This window comes from Tamandua tetradactyla, chromosome 9 (genome assembly GCF_023851605.1).
Source record: "Tamandua tetradactyla isolate mTamTet1 chromosome 9, mTamTet1.pri, whole genome shotgun sequence".
Classification (NCBI taxonomy): domain Eukaryota; kingdom Metazoa; phylum Chordata; class Mammalia; order Pilosa; family Myrmecophagidae; genus Tamandua; species Tamandua tetradactyla.
The window spans coordinates 48,122,141-48,145,022 of NC_135335.1; the positions used below are offsets into that span (position 1 = coordinate 48,122,141).

General features: G+C 42.5%; 1 long non-coding RNA gene across 8 annotated transcripts in view; it reads right to left on the minus strand.

Moving 5' to 3' along the window:
• LOC143647096 (uncharacterized) overlaps positions 1-22,882 on the minus strand; it is a 190,719-nt gene that overhangs the window by 141,874 nt on the left and 25,963 nt on the right. For 2 of the 8 annotated variants that reach the window (XR_013157841.1, XR_013157846.1), the window contains exon 6: positions 6,600-6,692. The exons of the other annotated variants lie outside the window; for them this stretch is intronic. This is a non-coding gene — a long non-coding RNA (uncharacterized LOC143647096). The remainder of the gene's footprint in view (positions 1-6,599; positions 6,693-22,882) is intronic. 8 annotated transcript variants of the gene reach the window in all.

The window sequence follows — 22,882 nt, forward strand, 5'->3', positions numbered from 1 at the left end:
TTTAAATTACTAAAAGAGAAAAACTGCCAACCAAGACTCCTATATCCAGCCAACTTGTCCTTCAAAAATGAGGGAGAAATTAAAACATTCTCAGACAAAAAGTCACTGAGAGTATTTGTGACCAAGAGACCAGCTCTGCAAGAAATACTAAAGGGAGCACTAGAGTCAGATACGAAAAGACAAAAGAGAGAGGTATGGAGTAAAGTGCAGAAAGAAGGAAAATCAGATATGATATATATAATACAAAATCCAAAAGGGTAGAGGAAAATATTATCCAAACAGTAATAACACTAAATGTTAATGGACTGAATTCCCCAATCAAATGGCATAGACTGGCAGAATGGATTAAAAAAGGGGATCCTTCTATAAGTTGTCTACAGGAAACACATCTTAGACCCAAAGATTCTATGTATTTTTCTGCTGTTTTGCTAGTTCTTTTCCTAAATCGATGCAAATGTACTAAGAAATGATGATCATACATCTATGTGATGATACTAAGAATTACTGAGTGCATGTGTAGAATGGAATGATTTCTAAATGTTGTGTTAATTTCCTTTCTTTTTTTGATTAATAAAAAAATTTAAAAAAACCAGACAATTTGAATGCCACAATAAATGAACTAGACTTAACAGACATATATAGAACATTACACCCCACAACAACAGGATACACCTTTTTCTCAAGTGCTCATGGAACATTCTCAAGGATAGACCATATGCTGGGTCACAAAGAGAGTCTCAATACATTTCAAAAGACTGAAATCATTCAAAACACTTTCCCAGATCATAAAGGAATGAAGCTGGAAATCAATAATAGGCAGAGTGCCAGCAAACTCACAAATATATGGTGGCTCAACAACACACTCTTAAACAACCAGTGGGTCAAGGAAGAAATTACAAGAGAAATTAGTAAATATCTCGAGGAAAATGAAAATGAAAACACAATATATCAAAATTTATGGGAGGCAGCAAAAGCAGTGCTAAGTGGGAAATTAATTGCCATAAATGCCTATATCAAAAAAGAAGAAGGAGGGCGGGCCACGGTGGCTCAGCTGGCAAGAACGCTTGCCTGGAATGCCAGAGGACCCGGGTTCGATTCCCAGTGCCTGCCCATGTGTAAGGAAAAAAACAGAAGAAGAAGGAGCAAAAATCGAGGAATTAACTGTCCACTTGGAAGAACTAGAGAAAGAACAGCAAATTAACCCCAAAGCAAGCAAAAGAAAAGAAATAATGAAGATGAGAGCAGAAATAAATGAAATTGAGAACATGAAAACAATCAAGAAAATCAACAAAACCAGAGGTTGGTTCTATAAGAAAATCAGTAAGATTGATGGATCCCTAGTGAGGGTGACAAAATGAAGAAGAGAGGATGCAAATAAATAAAATCAGAAATGGCAGAGAAGACATAACCACTGACCCCACAGAAATAAAGAAAGTAATGAGAGGATACTATGAACAACTTTATGCTAATAAACTAGACAATGTAGTTGAATTGGACAGCTTCCTAGTAAGGAATGAACAACCAACATTGACTCAAGAATAAACGGACAACTTCAACAAACCAATCAAAAGGAAAGGAATTGAATCAGTCATTAAGAAGCTCCCCAAAAAGAAAAGTTCAGGACTAGACGGCTTCACATGTGAATTCTACCAAACATTCCAGAAAGAATTAGTACCAGTCCTGCTCAAACTCTTCAAAAAAATTGAAGAGGAGGGAAAGCTACCTAACTCATTCTATGAAACCAATATCACCCTCATACCAAAGCCAGACAAAGATATTACAAGAAAAGAAAACTACAGACCAATCTCTCTAATGAGTAGAGATGCAAAAATCCTCAACAAAATTCTTGCCAATTGAATCCAGCAGCACATTAAAAAAATTATACACCATGAACAAGTAGGATTCATCACAGGTATGCAAGGATGGTTCAACATAAGAAAAACAATTAATGTAATATTCCATATCAACAAATCAAAGCAGAGGAACGACACGATCATCTCGATTGAGGCAGAAAAGGCATTTGACAAAATTCAACATCCTTCTTGTTGAAAACACTTCAAAGGGTAGGAATAGAAGGGAACTTCATCAACATAATAAAGGGAATATATGAAAAACCCACAGCTAATATCATCCTCAATGTGGAAAAACTGAAAATTTTCCACCTAAGATCAGGAACAAGACAAGAATGTCCACTATCACCACTGTTACTCAACATTGTGTTGGAACTTCAAGCCAGAGCAGTTAGACAAGGAAAAGAAACACAACGCATCAAAATTGGAAAGGAAGAAGTAAAACTCTCATTGTTTGCAGATATGATACTATATGTCAAAAACCCTGAAAAATCCACAGAAAAACTACTAGAGCTAATAAATGAGTACAGCAAAGTGGCAGGTTACAAGACCACCACTCAAAAATCTGTATTGTTTCTATACACTAGTAATTAACAATCTGAGGGGTAAATTGAGAAAAAATTCCATATACAATTGAAATCAAAGAATAAAATATTTAGGAATAAACTTAACTAAAGATAAAAAAGACTTACACAAAGAAAACTACAAGAAATTGTCAAAAGAAATCCCAGAAGCCATATAAAAATGAAGGGCATACTGTGTTCATGGATTGGAAGACTAAATGTAATTAAGGTGTGAATTCTACCTAAACTGATTTACAGATCCAATGCAATACCAATTAAAATCGCAAAAACTTACTTTTCAGAAATGGAAAACCCAATATACAAATTTATCTGGAGGGGCTGGGTGCCCTGAATAGCTAAAAAATATCCCGAGAAAAAAAATGAAGCTGGAAGCCTCATGCTATCTGACTTTAAGGCATATTATGAAGCTACAGTGGTCAAAACAGCATGGTACAGGCATAAAGATAGATATACTGACCAATGGAATCAAATAGAGTGTTCAGATATAGACCCTCTAATCTATGGACTATTATCCCAAGCCAACCCACCTGGGACAGAACAGTCTCTCCAACAAATGGTGCCTATGGAACTGGATATCCACATGCAAAAGAATGAAAATGGATCCATATCTCACACCCTATACAAAAATTCACACAAAATGGATCAAAGACCTAAACATTAGATCTAATACCATAAAACTTTTAGAAGAAAATGCAGGGAAATATCTTATCAACCTCAAAACAGGAGGGGGTTTCCTAGATCTTAACCCAAAGCACAAGCATTGAAGAAATAAATAAATAAATGGAAACTCCTCATAATTAAACACTTTTATGCATCAAAGTTCTCCATTGAGAAAGTAAAAAGACAGCCTACCCAATGGGAGACAACATTTGGAAATGATATATTGGATAAAGGTCTAGTATCCAGAATATATAAAGAGATTGTTCAGCTCAACAACGAAAAGATGGACAACTCAATTACAAACTGGGCAAAAGACATGAACAGACACATCTCAGAAGAGGAAAAACAAATTCAGAACCCACATGAACAGATGCTCAACTTCCCTGGCTATTAGGGAAATGCAAATCAAAACCACAATGAGATATCCTCTCACATCCACCAGAATGGCCATTATCAGTAACAAAAAAAAGACAAGTGCTGGAGTGGATGTGGAAAAAGAGGCACACTTACCCACTGTTAGTGGGAATGTCAAATGGTACAACCGCTGTGTAAGACAGTATGGCAATTCCTCAGGAAGTTAAGTATAGAATTGCCATATGATCCAGCAGTACCATCGTTAGGTATCCACTCAGAGAACATGAGGGTAAGAACACAAATGGACCTTTGCATACAAATATTTATAGCAGCATTACTTACAATTGCCAAGAGATGGAAACAGCCAAATGTCCATCAACAGATGAGTGGCTAAGCAAGCTGTGGTATGTACATATGATGGAATATTATGCAGCTATAAGACAGAATAAAGTCATGAAGCATGTAATAACATGGATGGACCTGAAGGACATTATGCTGAGTGAGATTAGCCAGAAACAAAAGGACAAATACTGAATAGTCTCACTGATATGAACTAACATTAGTGAATGGACTTGGAGAATTTCCACTGGCAACAGAGACAATTAGGAGCTAGAAATACAGTAGATATTGGGTAACTGGAGCTGAAAGGATACAGACTGTGCAACAGGAATGACTGTAAAAATTCAGAAATGGATAGCACAATACTACCTAACTGTAATACAATAATGTTAGAACACTGAAGGAAGCTGAATGTGAGAATGACTGAGGGAGGAGACCTGGGAGCAAAAATGAAATCAGAAAGAAAGATAGACAATAAAGACTGAGGTGGTAAAATAAAAATCAAGCTGTACTATGCCTTAAGAAAATCAAAAGCAGAACTTTCTGCCCAAGTGATCAATGGGTTGGAAGGTTTGGGAAACACCACAGATGACAAGTAATTTTCACCTACAATAGCAACTCTGATCATTTGGTCATCACTGTTCAGTCATAAGGAGAAACATGATTGATTACTGATGCCTGCTGGGGGTGCAGGAGGCAGGGCTGGCAACATGTGTGTCTTTCAGGAAGTGATGCACTTTCAGGAGATGGCGGAGCCCAGGACTGTCACCTAAATGTAGCCATCCACCAAGCTCCAGGCATATTCCCAGGCAACCCCAAAGACCTGCAGGTAAGAGAGGAGCTCTGAAACAATGTTTAACATTGGCAGCAGGTAGGCATTGTTGTCAGCAAGTACTGGCTCCTCATTGGTAGCGATTCCCTGCATAAATTCAAAATCTGGAGAGAGATACAGAGTCCACAATGACTGTTGCCCCTGAGAACATGTTCAATGTGCATCCTGAGGCTATCAAACACCCATTTCTTTATGACTGCAGAAATTGATGGCAGAATGATCAGAATAACAGAATGGCCCTAAGATGTAGGGATGTAAGTGGCAAAAGTGAGGAAGACATGGCTGGTGTGGCAGAGTGATAAGGTAGCAGGGAGCTAAGAAAATCATATACAGTCACTCATGATTATTTGGCATGTTCTATATCTGGAAATTTTCCTGCATCCTATAACTTAACTGTACCTGTACAAACCAATACTCCCAGTGCCTTCGTGGTCATTTGTAAGCATTCACGAATATGAAGTGAGGAGAAGCAATAAATTTGACTTGCCCAATGGGCTCATCTCAGCCGAAATCAAATGTGGTAATGCTCTGCCTCCTTGTTTCAGATTTCATATGGTAAACAAGTATCCTTTCTGCAGTGTTTTCATACCACATCTTTTGTTGGTAAATTCACTCTTCAAAATGGCCCTCAGCATAAGGCTAAAGTGTTGTCGAGTGTTCCCAAGCACAAGAGGTGGCAATCTGCTTTCAGAGAAAATACCTGTGTTAGAGAAGGTCTTGGCCATGCCCTCAGTGTGAATAATCAATATGTACTAAATAAGGTGTCTTAAAATAAAAAAAAACACATAAAATCAGATTAGGTATTGATCAGTTGACAAAACTTTGGGCCAAAAGGCTTGTAGGAACCATAGGGACTATGAGTTGGGATTTACTAATTTACTAATTCAGTGTTGGCAGAGACTTTATAAAACATAACTACTGCAAAGGAGAAGAATAGGTGGTTTATACTCTTATTCTCACCACAGGGCAATGAGGTGGGCACTACTAATGTCTCCTTTTTATCTGATGAAAACACCAAAACACACGCAGTGAGCAATGGGGACGAGGATCTAAACCCAGTAGCTAGGCTCCACTGTCTGTGTTCTTAACCACCACATGAGTGATTCACTACCCGGGCTGCTCTCTGGAATCTTCTGGGGAGCATTTTAAAAACACTGACATCTGGGCCCTACCCTAGACCAATAGAAAACAAATACTCGTGGAGGGATCCTGGACTCCATAGTTTATGCAAGCCTTGGGTGCCCCATATGCACAGTGAAGTGTGACAGTCATGTCCTGCTGGAAGTGTAGAAGACACATCAGCAGAGAGGGAGGTTCCCAGGAAGCACTGGCCCTGCTGAGATACAAGATGGGCCGGACCCAACCAGCTCAGAGTAAGGCTTTCTTCTGATTCACAGGCTAAGTAGCAACCTACAAAATGGTCTCTAGGTTTTCCTCTTCTTTCCCAGCCACTCTAATGACCTACATGTCACACAATTCCTTCCAATTCACACGACTCAAAACTAGTTGTGCTCTGAGACTTTCCCCGAGGCACTTGAGAAAGTTCATGCCAGGGAACCTGGCCCTACACATACCCTGATGAGGCTGGTCTGAAAGGAAACAAGGAAGAAATGAAGACAAGAGGAAAGCTGGTATGTGGGGCCAGTGGAGCACTCCCACTTCCTACCACTCCTAATTTGTGCTTCTGACGTCGACTTTCCATATTATCCAACAACGCCCAAATCCTGCGACTGCTACTCCCACTGGATTTTCCTCTGCTTTTCTCTGACCCAGATCGGGGGGCTTGAACAGTCACTAGAACCCACCACCAAGTGGTGCTAAAGGTTAAAGGCAAGAAAAGTCAGGGTCTCATCCAGTGGCCATCTTCCAGATAAAAGGTCTGCTCAGTTGCTTATTATCATCACCCTCAGCCCCATTCCTTGCTAGGGACCTTTTCACCCTCCTCTGCAAAGCTATGCTCTTTAAAAAGTGAATTCTTACCTCATGTTACAGACCCTATGAATGGGCCTTCTCAATCTTTTCCAGGGTAGCCTTGGAGAACTGTATCAGCTCATTCACCACTTTCTGAGAGGGCTGAGGAACGGAGGGAGGGACAGTGAGCTGAGGCCCTCAAACGAGGTAGTACACTTCAACTCTGAAGAGCTGCATCTTTGAATTTCAGTGTGAGGCCAAACGAACACCATCCTCAAGGTGGATGTCTCATATCTGCAATTGTGACGCAAAGTTCCCATGGCTTTTCTAGCTCCCTTATCATCCACCTACTCGTGACACATTTCTGTTTGACCAAATCCCAGAGCCTTGTTTAAGACCATCAGCCCCAAACTGCGCTCAGGGGGTACTATCTGAATGTCTGGCCTGTATGGGTACACATGGCATGTTTCCATATGCCAATAGGTTCAAATATGGTTTCTAACTGGAATAATATCTTCATCTCAACAGCCTGATTTTTATTCAATATATTTTGGACATTTTCCCATATCAACTGGAAAGCATCAATATCACTGCTATTTAACTGAATACCTCTCCACTGTATGAAGGTAGAATAATTTATATACTAATATAGTATATATACTGCACACACTGTTTTGTGAGGTTGCCCTATAAAAATATATCCACCTTTAAAGATGGAGGTTGGTGATCCCCCTAGACCTCCCTTGGTCAGCTCTGCAGTGGGTGCCCATCCTGATTACCTGGTGGTCCCTGGGCAGGACAGCTTGTTTCAGGGTCAGGAGGGCCTTAGATCAGCTTTGGGTCTTAGTTCCTCCTCCAGAGCAACTACTAGGTGAACAGAAACAGTGCAGAACAGCTCCCGGAGACACAGTAGGGAATGGACACACAGCGTGCCCCAGTCTGGACTGGCTAGACTGACTGCGATACTCTGCTGCAGTGAGATCCCCGAGCGGTGCCCGACTCCCCAAGACGTGGCAGCTGGCGGTCGGAGCACCTCCCTCCCTCCTTCCCAGGCCAGCTGAGAGTTTCGGAGAGGCAAGTTTCCCAAGCGCTGGTGGCTGGCGCCCCTCTTTTGAGGGCGGCTTACTGGACCAGCTACGAGTCTCGGATCAGAGGGCTACCCAAGCAACGGTGGACGGTAACCGGCGCCCCTCCACCATGGGTGGCTTTCTGGTCCGGTGGTGAGTCCCCAGGTCGCGGTGACCGGCGAGCAGTGCCCCTCCCCCATGAGCGGCTTCCTGGTCCGGTGGTGAGTTCCCAGGGCCGCGGAGTCCGGCGACCAGCACCCCTCCAGGGAGAGGAGGGAATTTCCGAAAGTGGCAGGGACTGGGTCCAACCAAAAGGCAATAGGGGCAGAAATAATAGGAGTCACAGGGTCCCCTCAAGCTGTGGAGCCTGGTGCCCCCACCAGGCGCGGCCCCCCGGACCAACTGAGAGAATTGGATCGGAAATGACCAAGCCGCGGAGAAAGGTGACCGGGGGGATCCCTTCCAAACACGTGAGACAAACGTGTGCCACGAGCGCCAGCTACTGGGCAGGATAAGTAAAACAGAACTCAGAGATTTCACAGGAAAATCTTACAATCTGTTGGGTCCGACACCCAGGGAAATCTGACGAAATGCCCAGACGCCAGGAGAAAATAATGGTCCACGCTCAGAAGATTGAAAATATGGCCCACTCAAAGGAACAAACCAATAGTTGAAATGAGATACAGGAGCTGAGACAACGAATGCTGAATATACGAACAGAAATGGAAAACCTCTTCAAAAACGAAATCGATAAATTGAGGGAGGACATGAAGAAGACATGGGCTGAACAAAAAGAAGAAATAGAAAAACTGAAAAAACAAATCACAGAACTTATGGAAGGGAAGGATAAAGAAGAAAAGAGAGAAAAAACAATGAATACCTACAATGATAGATTTAAAGAGACAGAAGACAGAATTAGTGATTTGGAGGATGGAACATTTGAATTCCGAAAAGAAACAGAAACTATCGGGAAGAGAATGGAAAAATTTGAACAGGGTATCAGGGAACTGAAGGACAATATGAACCGCACAAATATACGTGTTGTGGGTGTCCCAGAAGGAGAAGAGAAGGGAAAAGGAGGAGAAAAACTAATGGAAGAAATTATCACTGAAAATTTCCCAACTCTTATGAAAGACCTAAAATTACAGATCCAAGATGTGAAGCGCACCCCAAAGAGATTAGACCCAAATAGGTGTTCTACAAGACACTTACTCGTTAGAATGTCAGAGGTCAAAGAGAAAGAGAGGATCTTGAAAGCAGCAAGAGAAAAACAATCCATCACATACCAGGGAAACCCAATAAGACTTTGTGTAGATCTCTCAGCAGAAACCATGGAAGCTAGAAGACAGTGGGATGATATATTTAAATTACTAAAAGAGAAAACCTGCCAACCAAGACTCCTTTATCCAGCAAAATTGTCCTTCAAAAATGAGGGAGAAATTAAAACATTCTCAGACAAAAAGTCACTGAGAGAATTTGTGACCAAGAAACCAGTTCTGCAAGAAATACTAAAGGGAGCACTAGAGTCAGATACAAAAAGACAGAAGAGAGAGGTATGGAGAAGAGTGTAGAAAGAAGGAAAATCAGATATGATATATATAATACAAAAGGCAAAATGTTAGAGGAAAGTATTATCCAAACAGTAATAACACTAAATATTAATGGAATGAATTCCCCAATCCAAAGACATAGATTGGCAGAATGGATTAAAAAACAGGATCCTTCTATATGCTGTCTACAGGAAACACATCTTAGACCTAAAGATAAACATAGGTTGAAAGTGAAAGGTTGGAAAAAGATATTTCATGCAAATAACAACCAGAAAAGAGCAGGAGTGGCTATACTAACATCCAACAAGTTAGACTTCAAATGTAAAACAGTTAAAAGAGACAAAGAAGGACACTATCTACTAATAAAAGGAACAATTAAACAAGGAAACATAACAATCATAAATATTTATGCATCGAACCAGAATACCCCAAAATACGTGAGGAAAACACTGCAAACACTGAAAAGGGAAATAGACTCATATACCATAATAGTTGGAGACTTCAATCCCCACTCTCATCAATGGACAGAACATCTAGACAGAGGATCAATAAAGAAATAGAGAATCTGAATATTACTATAAATGAGCTAGACTTAACAGACATTTATAGGACATTACATCCCACAACAGCAAGATACACTTTTTTCTCAAGTGCTCATGGATCATTCTCAAAGATAGACCATATGCTGGGTCACAAAGCAAGTCTTAACAAATTTAAAAAGATTGAAATCATACACAACTCTTTCTCGGATCATAAAGGAATGAAGTTGGAAATCAATAATAGGCCGAGTGCCAGAAAATTCACAAATACATGGAGGCTCAACAACACACTCTTAACCAACGAGTGCGTGAAAGAACAAATTGGAAGAGAAATTAGCAAATACCTCAAGGCGAATGAAAATGAAAACACAACATATCAAAACTTATGGGATGCAGCAAAGGCAGTGCTAAGAGGGAAATTTATTGCCCTAAATGCCTATATCAGAAAGGAAGAAAAGGTAAAAATGCAGGAATTAACTGTCCACTTGGAAGAACTGGAGAAAGCACAGCAAACTAATCCCAAAGCAAGCAAAAGGAAAGAAATAACAAAGATTAGAGCAGAAATAAATGAAATTGAAAACATGAAAACAATAGCGAAAATCAATAAGACCAGAAGTTGGTTCTATGAGAAAACCAATAAGATTGATGGGCCCTTAGCAAGATGGACAAAAAGAAGAGAGAGGATGCAAATGAATAAGTTCAGAAATGGAAGAGGAGACATAACTACTGACCTCACAGAAATAAAGGAGGTAATAACAGGATACTATGAACAACTTTACGCTAATAAATATAACAATTTAGATGAAATGGACGGGTTCCTGGAAAGACATGAACAACCAACTTTGACTCAGGAAGACATAGATGACCTCAACAAACCAATCACAAGTAAGGAAACTGAATTAGTCATTCAAAAGCTTCCTAAAAAGAAAAGTCCAGGACCAGACGACTTCACATGTGAATGCTATCAAACATTCCAGGAATAATTAGTACCAACTCTCCTCAAACTCTTAAAAACAATCGAAGTAGAGGAAAAACTACGTAATTCATTCTATGAAGCTAACATCACCCTCAAACCAAAACCAGGCAAAGATGTTACAAAAAAAGAAAACTACAGACCAATCTCTCTAATGAATATAGATGCAAAAATCCTCAATAAAATTCTAGCAAATTGTATCCAGCAACACATTAAAAGAATTAAACATCATGACCAAGTAGGATTCATCCCAGGTATGCAAGGATGGTTCAACATAAGAAAATCAATTAATGTAATACACCATATCAACAAATCAAAGCATAAAAATCACATGATCATTTCAATTGATGCAGAGAAGGCATTTGACAAGATTCAACATCCTTTCCTGTTGAAAACACTTCAAAAGATAGGAATACAAGGGAACTTCCTTAAAATGAGAGAGGAAATATATGAAAAACCCACAGTTAATATCATCCTCAATGGGGAAAAATTGAAAACTTTCCCCCTAAGATCAGGAACAAGACAAGGATGTCCATTATCACAACTATTATTCAACATTGTGTTGGAGGTTCTAGCCAGAGCAATTACACAATAAAAAGAAATACAAGGCATCAAAATTGGAAAGGAAGAAGTAAAACTATCACTGTTTGCAGACAATATGATGCTATACGTCGAAAACTGAGAAAAATCCACAATAAAACTACTACAGGTAATAAATGAGTACAGCAAAGTAGCAGGTTTCAAGATCAACATTCAAAAATCTGTAGCATGTCTATACAATAGTAATGAACAAGTAGAGGGGGAAATCAAGTAACGAAGCCCATTTACAATTGCACCTAAAAGAATAAAATACCTACGAATAAATTTAACTAAAGAGACAAAAAACCTATACAAAGAAAACTACAAAAAACTGTTAAAAGAAATCACAGAAGACCTAAATAGATGGAAGAGGATACTGTGTTCATGGATTGGAAAACTAAATATAGTTAAGATGTCAATCCTACCTAAATTGATTTACAGATTCAATGCAATACCAATCAAAATCCCAACAACAATTTTTCAGAAATAGAAAAACCAATAAGCAAATTTATCTGCAAGGGCAGGGTGCCCTGAATTGCTAAAAACATCTTGAGGAAAAAAAACGAAGCTGGAGATCTCACGCTGTCTGACTTTAAGGCATATTAGGAAGCCACAGTGGCCAAAACAGCATGGTATTGACATGAAGATAGATATATCAACCAACGGAATCGAATAGAGTCTTTAGATATAGATCCTCTCATCTATGGACATTTGATCTTTGATAAGGGAGTCAAGTCAACTCACCTGGGACAGAACAGTCTCCTCAATAAATGGTGCCTAGAAAACTGGATATCCATATGCAAAAGAATGAAAGAGGAACCGTATCTCACACCCTATAGAAAAGTTAACTCAAAATGGATCAAAGATCTAAACATTAGGTCTAAGACCATAAAACATTTAGAGGAAAATGAAGGGAGATATCTTATGAATCTTATAACTGGAGGAGGTTTTATGGACCTTACGCCTAAAGCAAGAGCACTGAAGAAATAAATAAATAAATTGGAGCTCCTCAAAATTAAATACTTCTGTGCATCAAAGAAGTTCATCAAGAAAGTAGAAAAACAGCCTATACAATGGGAGACAATATTTGGAAACGACATATCAGATAAAGGTCTAGTATCCAGAATTTATAAAGAGATTGTCCAACTCAAAAACAAAAAGACAGCCAACCCAATTACAAAATGGGAAAAAGTCTTGAACAGAAACCTCTCAGAAGAGGAAATACAAATGGCCAAAAGGCACATGAAGAGATGCTCAATGTCCCTGGCCATTAGAGAAATGCAAATCAAAACCACAATGAGATATCATCTCACACCCACCAGAATGGCCATTATCAAGAAAACAGAAAATGACAAGTGCTGGAGAGGATGGGAGGAAAGAGGCACACTTATCCACTGTTGGTGGGAATGTCAAATGGTGCAACCACTGTGGAAGGCAATTTGGCGGTTTCTCAAAAAGCTGAATATAGAATTGCCATATTACCCAGCAATACCATTGCTAGGTATCTACTCAGAGGATTTAAGAGCAAAGACACTAATGGACATTTGCACACCAATGTTTACAGCAGCATTATTTACAATTGCAAAGAGATGGAAACAGCCAAAATGTCCATCAACAGAAGAGTGGCTAAACAAACTGTGGTATATACATACGATGGAATATTATGCAGCTCTAAGACAGAATAAACTTATGAAGCATGTAATAACATGGATGGACCTAGAGAACATTATGCTGAGTGAGACTAGCCAAAAACTAAAGGAAAAATACTGTATGGTCTCACTGATATTAAATGACATTCGTGAATAAACTTGGAATATGTCATTGGTAACAGAGACCATCAGGAGATAGAAATAGGGTACGATAAGGGGTAATTGGAGCTGAAGGGATAAAGACTGTGCAACAGGACTGGATACAAAAACTCAGAAATGGAAGGCACAATACTACCTAATTGTAATGTAATTATGTTAAAACATTGAATGAAGATGCATGTGAGGTATAGGTTTTTTTTTCTCTTTCTATTATCGTTTTCTTATTCTGTTGTCTTTTTATTTCTGTTTCTAAATCGATGCAAATGTACTAAGAAATGCTGAATACGTATCTATGTGAGGATATTCAGAATTACTGATTGTATATGTAGAATGGAATGATTTCTAAATGTTTTGTTAGTTACTTTTTTTTAAGTAACAAAAAAAAAATATGTCAAAGTGAAGATTTTTCCGGCATTGTTTCTCTTCTGAGAATAATTCCACAATGTTGCGAAAGAAAAATGCTCTGAAATTTGCTGGGTTGAAGAGGTAGAAGTCTGATGGGTTAGAAGTGTTGTTTAGACATTTTGTGTGAATTTACCTTCACTTGAGACTTTTGGAGGTAAAGAAGAAAATTACAGTTTCCAGGATAGCTCAGAGGTAAACAGAACTGACTCTCCAAGTCCAAGGACAAGGACGGCATGACATTTATCAATTCTCACACAAGTGCCAAAAGCATGGAGTTGGTGGGAATGTCAAATAGTGCAATCACTATGGAAGACAGTTTGGCAGTTCCTCAAAAGCTGAATATAGAATTGCCATACGACCCAGCAATACCATTGCTAGGAATCTACTCAAAGGACTTAAGGGCAAAGACACAAACGGACATTTGCACACCAATGTTTATAGCAGCGTTATTTACAATTGCAAAGAGACAGAAATAGCCAAAATGTCCATCAACAGGCGAGTGGCTAAACAAACTGTGGTATATACACACAATGGAATATTATGTAGCTTTAAGACAGAATAAACTTATGAAGCATGTAATTACATGGATGGACCTAGAGAACATTATGCTGAGTGAGTCAAGCCAAAACCTAAAGAACAAATACTGTATGGTCCCACTGATGTGAACCGACATTCGAGAATAAACTTGGAATACGCCATTGGTAAGACAGACCAACAGGACTTAGAAACAGGGAAAGATAATGGGTAATTGGAGCTGGAGGGATGCAGACTGTGCAACAGGACTAGATACAAAGATTCAAAAATGGACAAGAGCTATCCAAAGAACATGACAATCTGAAAGTAGAGATCTGTAAACAAAGTAAAAGCAATGAGGCCCTGAAGCACATCCTGTCGGCTGTCTCCACTCAGCAGAAGCAGGTGGACAAGACCAACGAAGAGCTAACCAAAGAACATGACAATCTGAAAGTAGAATTCTGTAAAGAACGCAAAAGCAATGAGGCCCTGAAGCAACATAACTCAGAACTGGAAGAGATTCTTCGCGTCTTGCTCATGGAGAAGTCAGCCACGCAGCGAGGGATGGAGGAGCTGCACAGGAAGCTGGAGGTGAGAGAACTTGTGAAACCATCACTGCTGCAGCCTGGAGATCTTAACGGCAACCGGCAGTTACAGCAGGCCCTGGAGGAGTGGGAACAGCTGCAGCTACATGTGGGGCAGCTGGAAGAAACTCTGAAAAATATGCAACAAGACAAAGACACAACTGCCGAGGCCCTGAGAAAAGAGCGTGCCATTTGTCAGGAGCAGGTTCAGCACTTTTGAGAACAGATGAGAACACCAAGAAAGGAAAAGCTACCGAAATCGGAGGAGAATTTGGTTAAACTGAAGAATGAGGCAGATGCACCCCCATCCCAGAAGACCCAAGCCGGGCCCTCCGAGATGGAGCAACGGCTACAAGTAGAGTCTAGAAGCTGTGGAAGAAGCTAGAGCACCTAGCAGGGCAGCTGCAGGCCCAGATGAAGGACAATGAGGGCCTAAGTCATCTGAAGCAGGAGCAGGAGGTGAGGTTGCTGCAGTTGGAACAGGAAGCTGGGCTCTGTGAAGAGCAGGTGACAGAGCGGAAACACATTCTGGAGACCATGGAGAACAACCGCGGCACCATTAGCCGTGCTCTGTCCCAAAACTGCAAACTCACGGAGCAGTTAGATGAATTACAGAATGACTATATCAGGCCGAGCAATGAAAATATGGAGGTAACCAATGCCCTGCATTCAGTTAAGAGAGAACTGGCCAAGAAGCTGGGAAAGCTGCAGGAAATCCTGGAGGGACTCAAAGAGACAACAGAATTCAAGAGCATAGAGGCTCAGGGTTTGCAAGAGCAGCGTGACCAGTACCAGAGCCACCTGCAGCAGTATATACTTGCCTGTCAGCAGCTCGTGGTTGCCTATCAGCAGCTAGCCACCAGCTAGAAGGAGATGCTGCAAAAGCATTTAGGGATGCAGACCCAGCTAGTGGAAAAGCTGCCACACGAGGATGTTCAGAGCGAGGCTATGGCCGAGATGATGTGCCAGGAATTCCAGGGGACTCAGGAGCACCTGGAAGCTGCCAGCCAACAGAATCAACAATTGCAGGCCCAGTCGGGCCTTATGACTTTGCCTGGGGAAGGAAATGCTGCAGAGAGTGAGCAAGCAGATGAAGAGGATCAGCATCCAGAGCTGAGCATCCCTGAAGACCTAGACAGTCGAGAGGCCATGGTGGCATTTTTCAAATCGGCCATAGCTAATGCTGAAGAAGAGCGGGCATGTCTGCGGAGGCAGCTGAAGGAGCAGAAGCTACGCTGCCAGCTGCTGGCTCGCCAGGTGACCTCATCTCAGCGTGAACCAGAGGCACCCCCTACCACCGGGACCGGTGGGGAAAGTGTATCAGGGCACATTAATCAGGCTCTGCAAGGGGCTATGAAGAAGCTGCACCAATGCTTTGCAGAAATGACACAAGAAAAACTAGAATTGATGGACCGGATGGAAGAACTGGAGCATCGCTGCCTCCAGCTATCTGGAGAGATAGACACAACTGTTGAGCGCATCGCCCTCTATCAAAGTCAGAGGGCGGTAATGAAGGAGCATCACCGTGTAAAAGAGGCGAACATCAACCTCTTAGCAAATGAGAAAGAAGATATGAAGGTGAAACTGCTCGAGATGCAGGAGATCAACAAAATACATGTTGGTGAGTGCAAAGACTGGCATGGCACATTTACGGCAGCTACCAGAAGCCCTGCTGATCAGGCAAAAACAGCATCCCCAAGCCACCAGGAGCTTGCAGCTGACAACAGCCAGGTCCTTCACAAGGGGAGCCTGGCAAATGATGTGGGATCTGTAAAGGAAGAGGCCCTGCAAGGCCAAACTGTTCCAGAGACTCCCACTGCCCAGAAGAAAATACAACTGCTCCATGAGACTCAATACCCTCAAGACCACCATGGCCTGGGCAATAATCCCTGCTTCCCCTTCTTCTACCGGACTGAGGAGTATGAAGAAGCAAAGGTTCGGGTTATTTAAGCCTGTCTCTCTGGCTGGCAAAACACCGGGTAGTGGGGCTGGGGGCTAGGCCTCCACTTTTTCCCAAACAATCCCTCCCCACACCCTTTCCTACCCCCCTTACCTACCACCCTTCATCTCTAGAGTAGTAAGCTGGGGCCCCTTAAGCGCTTTTTTGTGCTTCATAGACCGCTTTCTACCTTAACCAGGATAGGACTACGTTTTAATTTGGGGGCTTTGATTATTTGGTTCTAATAAAACCTAAACAGAAAGAAAAAAAGAAAGAAACAAAGGAAAAAAAAATTAAAAAATAAAAAAGCTACACAAAAAAATGTATGTAAAAAAGGCAGGACATTTTCTTGTAGAAACCTGTTCAGCGAAGTAAGGAAGGCCTTTCAATGTCCAAGTAGAAATATTATTGAGGTGCAATTCAAGAACTGATGGCGATGGGCTGCAGGCTTCCTTCCACAGTAGGAGGACCATAATAATTTTATCTTTCAAGAGTAAATACGAAGACATGAGCTCATTAACTCTCATGCACAGAACTACCAATCTGTGACCTTGGAACAGGAACAAAATGCAAAAATGCAGCTATCCAGACACTCATGCATAGCCTTTAAGGAATACCAAACCGAAAAATATAGAATATTATTATACTTTTAAAATTCGTTAAATCAGAATAGGAATATGTCTTTTGAGAAGCCCAAAACACCGTTGTAAAGTCGAATACAACATTTCTAATACAGATAAAAAAAAAAAAACAAAAAAAAATTTAAACACACAAAGACAAAAAGTACAAAAAAGTAAAATAAAAACTAAATAAAAAACACAGGTTAAAAAAAAAAAGACCCACAGTTTTAACAAATGTAGCTAATTTTGAAGAACTGCCTCTTGAAAGGAGCCAAAGCTCATGGGTGGCCTTCATACCCTCTACCAAGTAGTCCCCTATTCATACGGACTCACCCACCCTCTTTTTAGAGGGGTAGATTCACTCTTTATTCTGAGGGGCTCATATGTCCCCTCTTCAGAGGCACTGGTGGGGACACTGGTACCACTTTATTCAGCTTCCCTATTGGGTAGTATTTACACATTTATGTAGGCAAGGGCATGGGCTGCTGGTGAGATAGATGTGCCCCCAGAGTATAGATACTGTGACTGTGTGACATTTTTTATATCCTGGAGGCAGGACAGCCCCCTGTATAACAGCGATTGCGGCTGGCTAATGGTGTATAGTGCTCCGTTTAGGGGGATGGGGAAACTTATTTATTGATATATAGAAAAGCACAGAGGAAGGAGGTGGGAATACGGTCTGTACCCTAGTGATAACAACAACTCGATTTATTGATGCATGGGAAAGCACTGAGGAAGTGGGGGGAGGGTAGGGTGTCAGACCCTAGTGACAACAACAGTTATTTTGATTTTACCCTTAATTCTGAATAAATGGATCCAGCCATCAAAGAAATGCTAAGTGAATATGTAATGGATTTAGTCATTTAATTTTTTAAATATTTTTAAAAATATGCTCCCTTCCCCATCCCTCCATCACACCCTCCCCCAATAATCTGGAATCTGCTATCTCTATGAATTTACCGTTTCTAGTAAACGCTGAGAAGTATCATAACACTTTTGTCCTTGTGTGTCTTCCTTGCCTCACTGAACATGGTATTTCAAGGTTCTTCCATGTTGCAGCTCATCTCATACCTTCATCTTTTCTCATGGCCAAACAATGTACTCATTTTGTTTATCCATTCATTTGCTGATGGGCATTGGCGCTCCACCTTTGGGCTACTGTGAATAATGCTGCCATAAACACTGGTGTTCAAGTGAAAAATAATAATAAAAGGAACAAATCCTTTGCAGCAGTTTTAAATAAAAGACAGCCTTTAGGGTTTGATTTGGGCTGGGCAAAAAATGTCAAAAGTTGTCAGTTTGAGCACTATGTGAAGTAGGAAAATGGGTTATTGTGAAACAATAGTTGGTTCCTTATTTAACCAAAGTGACAACAAAATGTCTTCAAAATTAATGGATGATAAGGTCAACCTAAACCTCAACAACAAATTTTATTCTGATATGGCATAGATCCTTTGTCTTCTAGTCAGAGTACTCAGATGGTTAAAAGCTTTTTATAATCGTTCGTTAAGATCACACCAATAATCTGCATTATTTTAACAGGGAAAATTGAACCCGTATTTTACGAATACACAGTTGGATGCAAAAAACCCTTGCAAAATATTGTAAACAAGCCTATCAGTTTTTTGGTTACCATCGACTACAACAAACAGAATTCGCTATCACAATCTGGTACAACTTGTCTTATCGATTCAGGTTTTGTCTAACACATTGTAACCAGACATCTACGAAACCACACTCCCTTACACGAGCTTCACTTCTAGTCAGCATTGACCACCACAAACAAAATTCACTTCAACAAACTTCCACAACTTTCCATGTTCACCCAGAGTTTGCCCTCCTCATTCTAAAGCACAAAGCTACACCCCTTTCTTTAACAAAGCACATCCTGAATACTTTACATACCCACGAACCTTAAATTACCAAAAAGATCTTCAAAACTGTCTTTAGACATCCTACAAAATGCAATCAGTTTTAAAACTAGCTCATCAAAATATTTTCATTATACACAAAATTACATGTTTTTTACCATCTTTAACTCATACATATAATGCTCATTTTTTTATACTGGAAGTTAAAACCAATCTCTTTTTTGTATAATATCTGAAGATTTTGAACAAATCTTCAGAAGCATCAAACTCTGGAAAATATACAACGGTTTTAATTCTTCCAAGAATAAATCCAGGAAAAATTTACATAGGTCTCAAGGACACTTTTTCTCTTCCTGAATGGAAATTTGACAATTAGATCTTCTTCAAGTCCCCCAACCCCAAGACTATTTGCATTTTAACAATGATTTTGTTTACTGAGCTTACCACTGCAAAAGCATTACAGGAAAAAAGTACTGTACTTGGGGAATTCTCTCAGAACAAACATGCCTACTCCACAGCATTTCCTCCGTTGCCTAACATTTCTAATCACCGGGCCCAGTAAAAAGAACACTTTTTTTTTTCCTCATGCAAAAACATTTTTTAATTTGTGCATTTAGTCACTATCACTGTCCACTCTAAGCATTTCTACATTATACCATCTCAGTGTTGATCATCTACCTTCCCTTCTGGTTTCCTATGTGCCCCCAGCCCTCCTCCATCATTCTCATATTCAGCTTCATTCGGCGTACTGATGTTATTGTGACACAATCAGGTAATACCGTGCTCTCCATTTCTGAATTTTTACAATCATTCTGTTGCACAATCTGCACCCCTTCAGCTCCAATTATGCAATCTCTAACCTATTTCTATCTCCTGATAATCTCTGTTCTGAACTGAAATTCCCCAAGTTCACCCATTACCGTTAGTTCCTATCACTGAGACCATACACTATTCATCCTTTGTTTCTGGCTACTCTCACTCAGTATAACATCCTCAAGGTCCATCCACGCTCTTCTACGCTTCATGACTTCATCATGTCTTACAGTTGCATATAATTCCATCGTATGTATGTACAGCTTGTTTAGCCACTCATCTGTTGATGGACTTTTCGCCTGTTTCCATCTCTTGACAATCCTAAATAATGGTGTTATACACTGTAGTGTGCAAATACCCATTTGTGTCTTTGCCCTCATGTCCTCTGAGCAGATACCTAGCAATGGGATTACTGGATCAGATGGCAATTCTATACTTAGCTTCTTAAGGAACCGTCAAACTGCCTTCCACAGCAGTTGAAACATTTTACATTCCACCAAGAGTGGAGTAGTGTGCCGCTTTCTCCACATCCTCTCCACTATTTGCAATTTATTGTTCTTTTGATAACATCCAATCTGGTGGGTGTGAGATAGGGGGTTAGAGTCCCATCTGTCACAACAGATCCTATCTCTCAGGTCAGGCAGGGATGCACTGGCACCTGACCCAGGTGAAAAGGCCCAGAGGTCAGCACAAACGGCTGCTCCCAGACAACCACTTCCATGGGTAGGGCTGTTCCACTGCACTAACAGCAGCCCTCACTGCCCCCAAACCCCTCCGTCGCCATCCCCCTAGGGAACCCCTCTGTCACCATCTCCCAAAGGACCTCCCACTGTCTCCATCTCCTCAAGGCTCCCCTCTGTGTCCATCCCCCTAGTGCCACTCTGTCTCCACAGGGCTTGCCTCTCTCATCTCCTCTGGCAACTGCACTCGTTCCTTCTGCCCTGCACATCCTGGGGTTCTGACCTTGGCCTGGGGAATGAAGGACTTTTCCAGGGGTGACACTCTCGCCCTGGGATGACAACCTCATCTGGAGGTGATGGCCTCATCCTGGGGTTGATGGCCTCGTCCTGGGGGTGATGGACTGCCTTATCCAGGGGGTGACAGCTTTGTCCTGGCGGTCATGGCCTCAGCCTAGCGCTGACGGCCACTGCCTGGGTGTTACGGCCTCAGACTGGGTTTATAGTTTTGTCCTATGGGGCACAGCCTCATCATACAGGTGAAGGCCTCATCCTGGGGTTGACAATCCTATCCTTGGGTGTAGGCTTCATCCTGGGGTTGATGGCTTCATCCTGGGAGTAACGGCCTTGTCCTGGGTATGACAGCCTCATCCTGGGGGTGACAACCTCACCCTTGGTTGTTGGCCCCATCCTGGGGCTGATGGCCTCATCCTGGGACTGATGGCCTCATTCTGGGGCGATTGCCTGGTCCTGGGTGTGACAGCCTCCTCCAGCAATTCTGGCCTCATCCTGGGGGTGACAGCCTTGTCCTCGGGTGATGGCCTGATCCTGGGGGTGCTGACCTCATCCTATAGTTCTTGCTTCGTCCAGCGGTGATGGCCCCGTCTTGGGGGTGATGGCCTCATTCTGGGGATGATGGTTTCATCCTCGGGCTGATGGACTCGTCCTGGGGGTGACGGCCTCGTCCTGGGGGTGACGGCCTCGTCCTGGGGGTGACGGCCTCGTCCTGGTGGTCACAGCCTCAGCCTGGGGTTGACAGCCATAGCCTGGGGATTACGGCTTGAGCCTGGGGTTCTGGCTTCATCCTATGGGTCACAGCCTCATCATGGGGATAAAGGCCTCGTCCTGTGGAGGACAAGCTCATACTTGGGTGCTGGCTTCATGTGGGGGTGATGGTCTCAACCTGGGAGTAACAGCCTTGTCCTGGAGGTAACGGTCTTGTCGTGGGGGAGGTGGCCTCATCCTGGAGGTGACAACTTTATCCTTGGGTGCTGGCCTCATCCTGGGGCTGATGGCCTCGTCCTGGGAATGACAGCCTCATCCCAGGGTGTTGGCCTCCTCCTAGGACTGATGGCCTCATCCTGGGGTGATAGCCTCGTCCTGGGGGTGACAGTCTGATCCTGCAATTCTGGCCTCATCCTGCAATGCAGCGGTGCTCGGCAAGGCTGGCACCGCAGAACACGAAGAACCAGAACCGCCCCACGGATCTCCAGCCCTCGGACTTGATCTGATTTTGGGAGAATAGGCCCCGAGCGGCCATTGTTCCTGGTAACTACCATCCACAGACGTTGCTGCAGACAGGTCCACACAGCAGACCAGAAGGCGCTCACGGCAGGTTCCCGCCCCAGCGATTACAAACAGGTGCAGGGTGGTGGGTCTGCGAGACAGCTCCTGGTGGACAGCGCCCCTGTAGACCCACCGTCAGCTCCTGTGCAGCGGAGGGCACCCAGTGGTCATATTCTCCGTGAGATGTGCATGGCAGTGGTGGGCCCCTGATGCCATGATCCGTGAGCTCCCACAGGTGTGGGACAAGACATGGACAACCGAGGAGGTAGGTACAGAGATGGCGGAGCCGAGAACATCCGGTGCAGTCCAGGCCTGCCATCTGCCACGCTGTTTTGGATGGAACCAACATGGTGGCACGGGATGGCCAGGGTCTGGGCTCTCGTGGCCTGGACTTCAGTGTCCTTCTCCATCAAACATAAGTGCATGCTCAGGCATTGCACTGGGAAAGTTTGCCCTCATGCCCCAGGCTACCCCGAGCTGGAGCAAGTTGGGGGTCCTAGGAGATGGGTTTGTGGCACCAGCCAGAAGAACGCCAGGTTGGAGGTCGGTTTTCGCAGGTCAGCTCGGGTCGTGCCCCGGCAATGTGTGTCCTCACAGCTCTGTGAAGCTGAGGCCCCTGTTGGCACCCAGCTGGTGAGATAAAGGTCCGGCACGGCCGGTGACTCTCAGACACCATAGCACACCCTCTGCAGCACCAACTAAAGGGAAGGTGCCTCACTGGGGCCTGGGCCGAGGGCAGAGGCCCCACGGGGACTTCCCAAAGGGACACGGTGAGCCTGGCCCCACAGCTGCACATGCACGCACCAAACCACAGAGCTGGCCAAGACATCTGGACAACCAGGATCGTT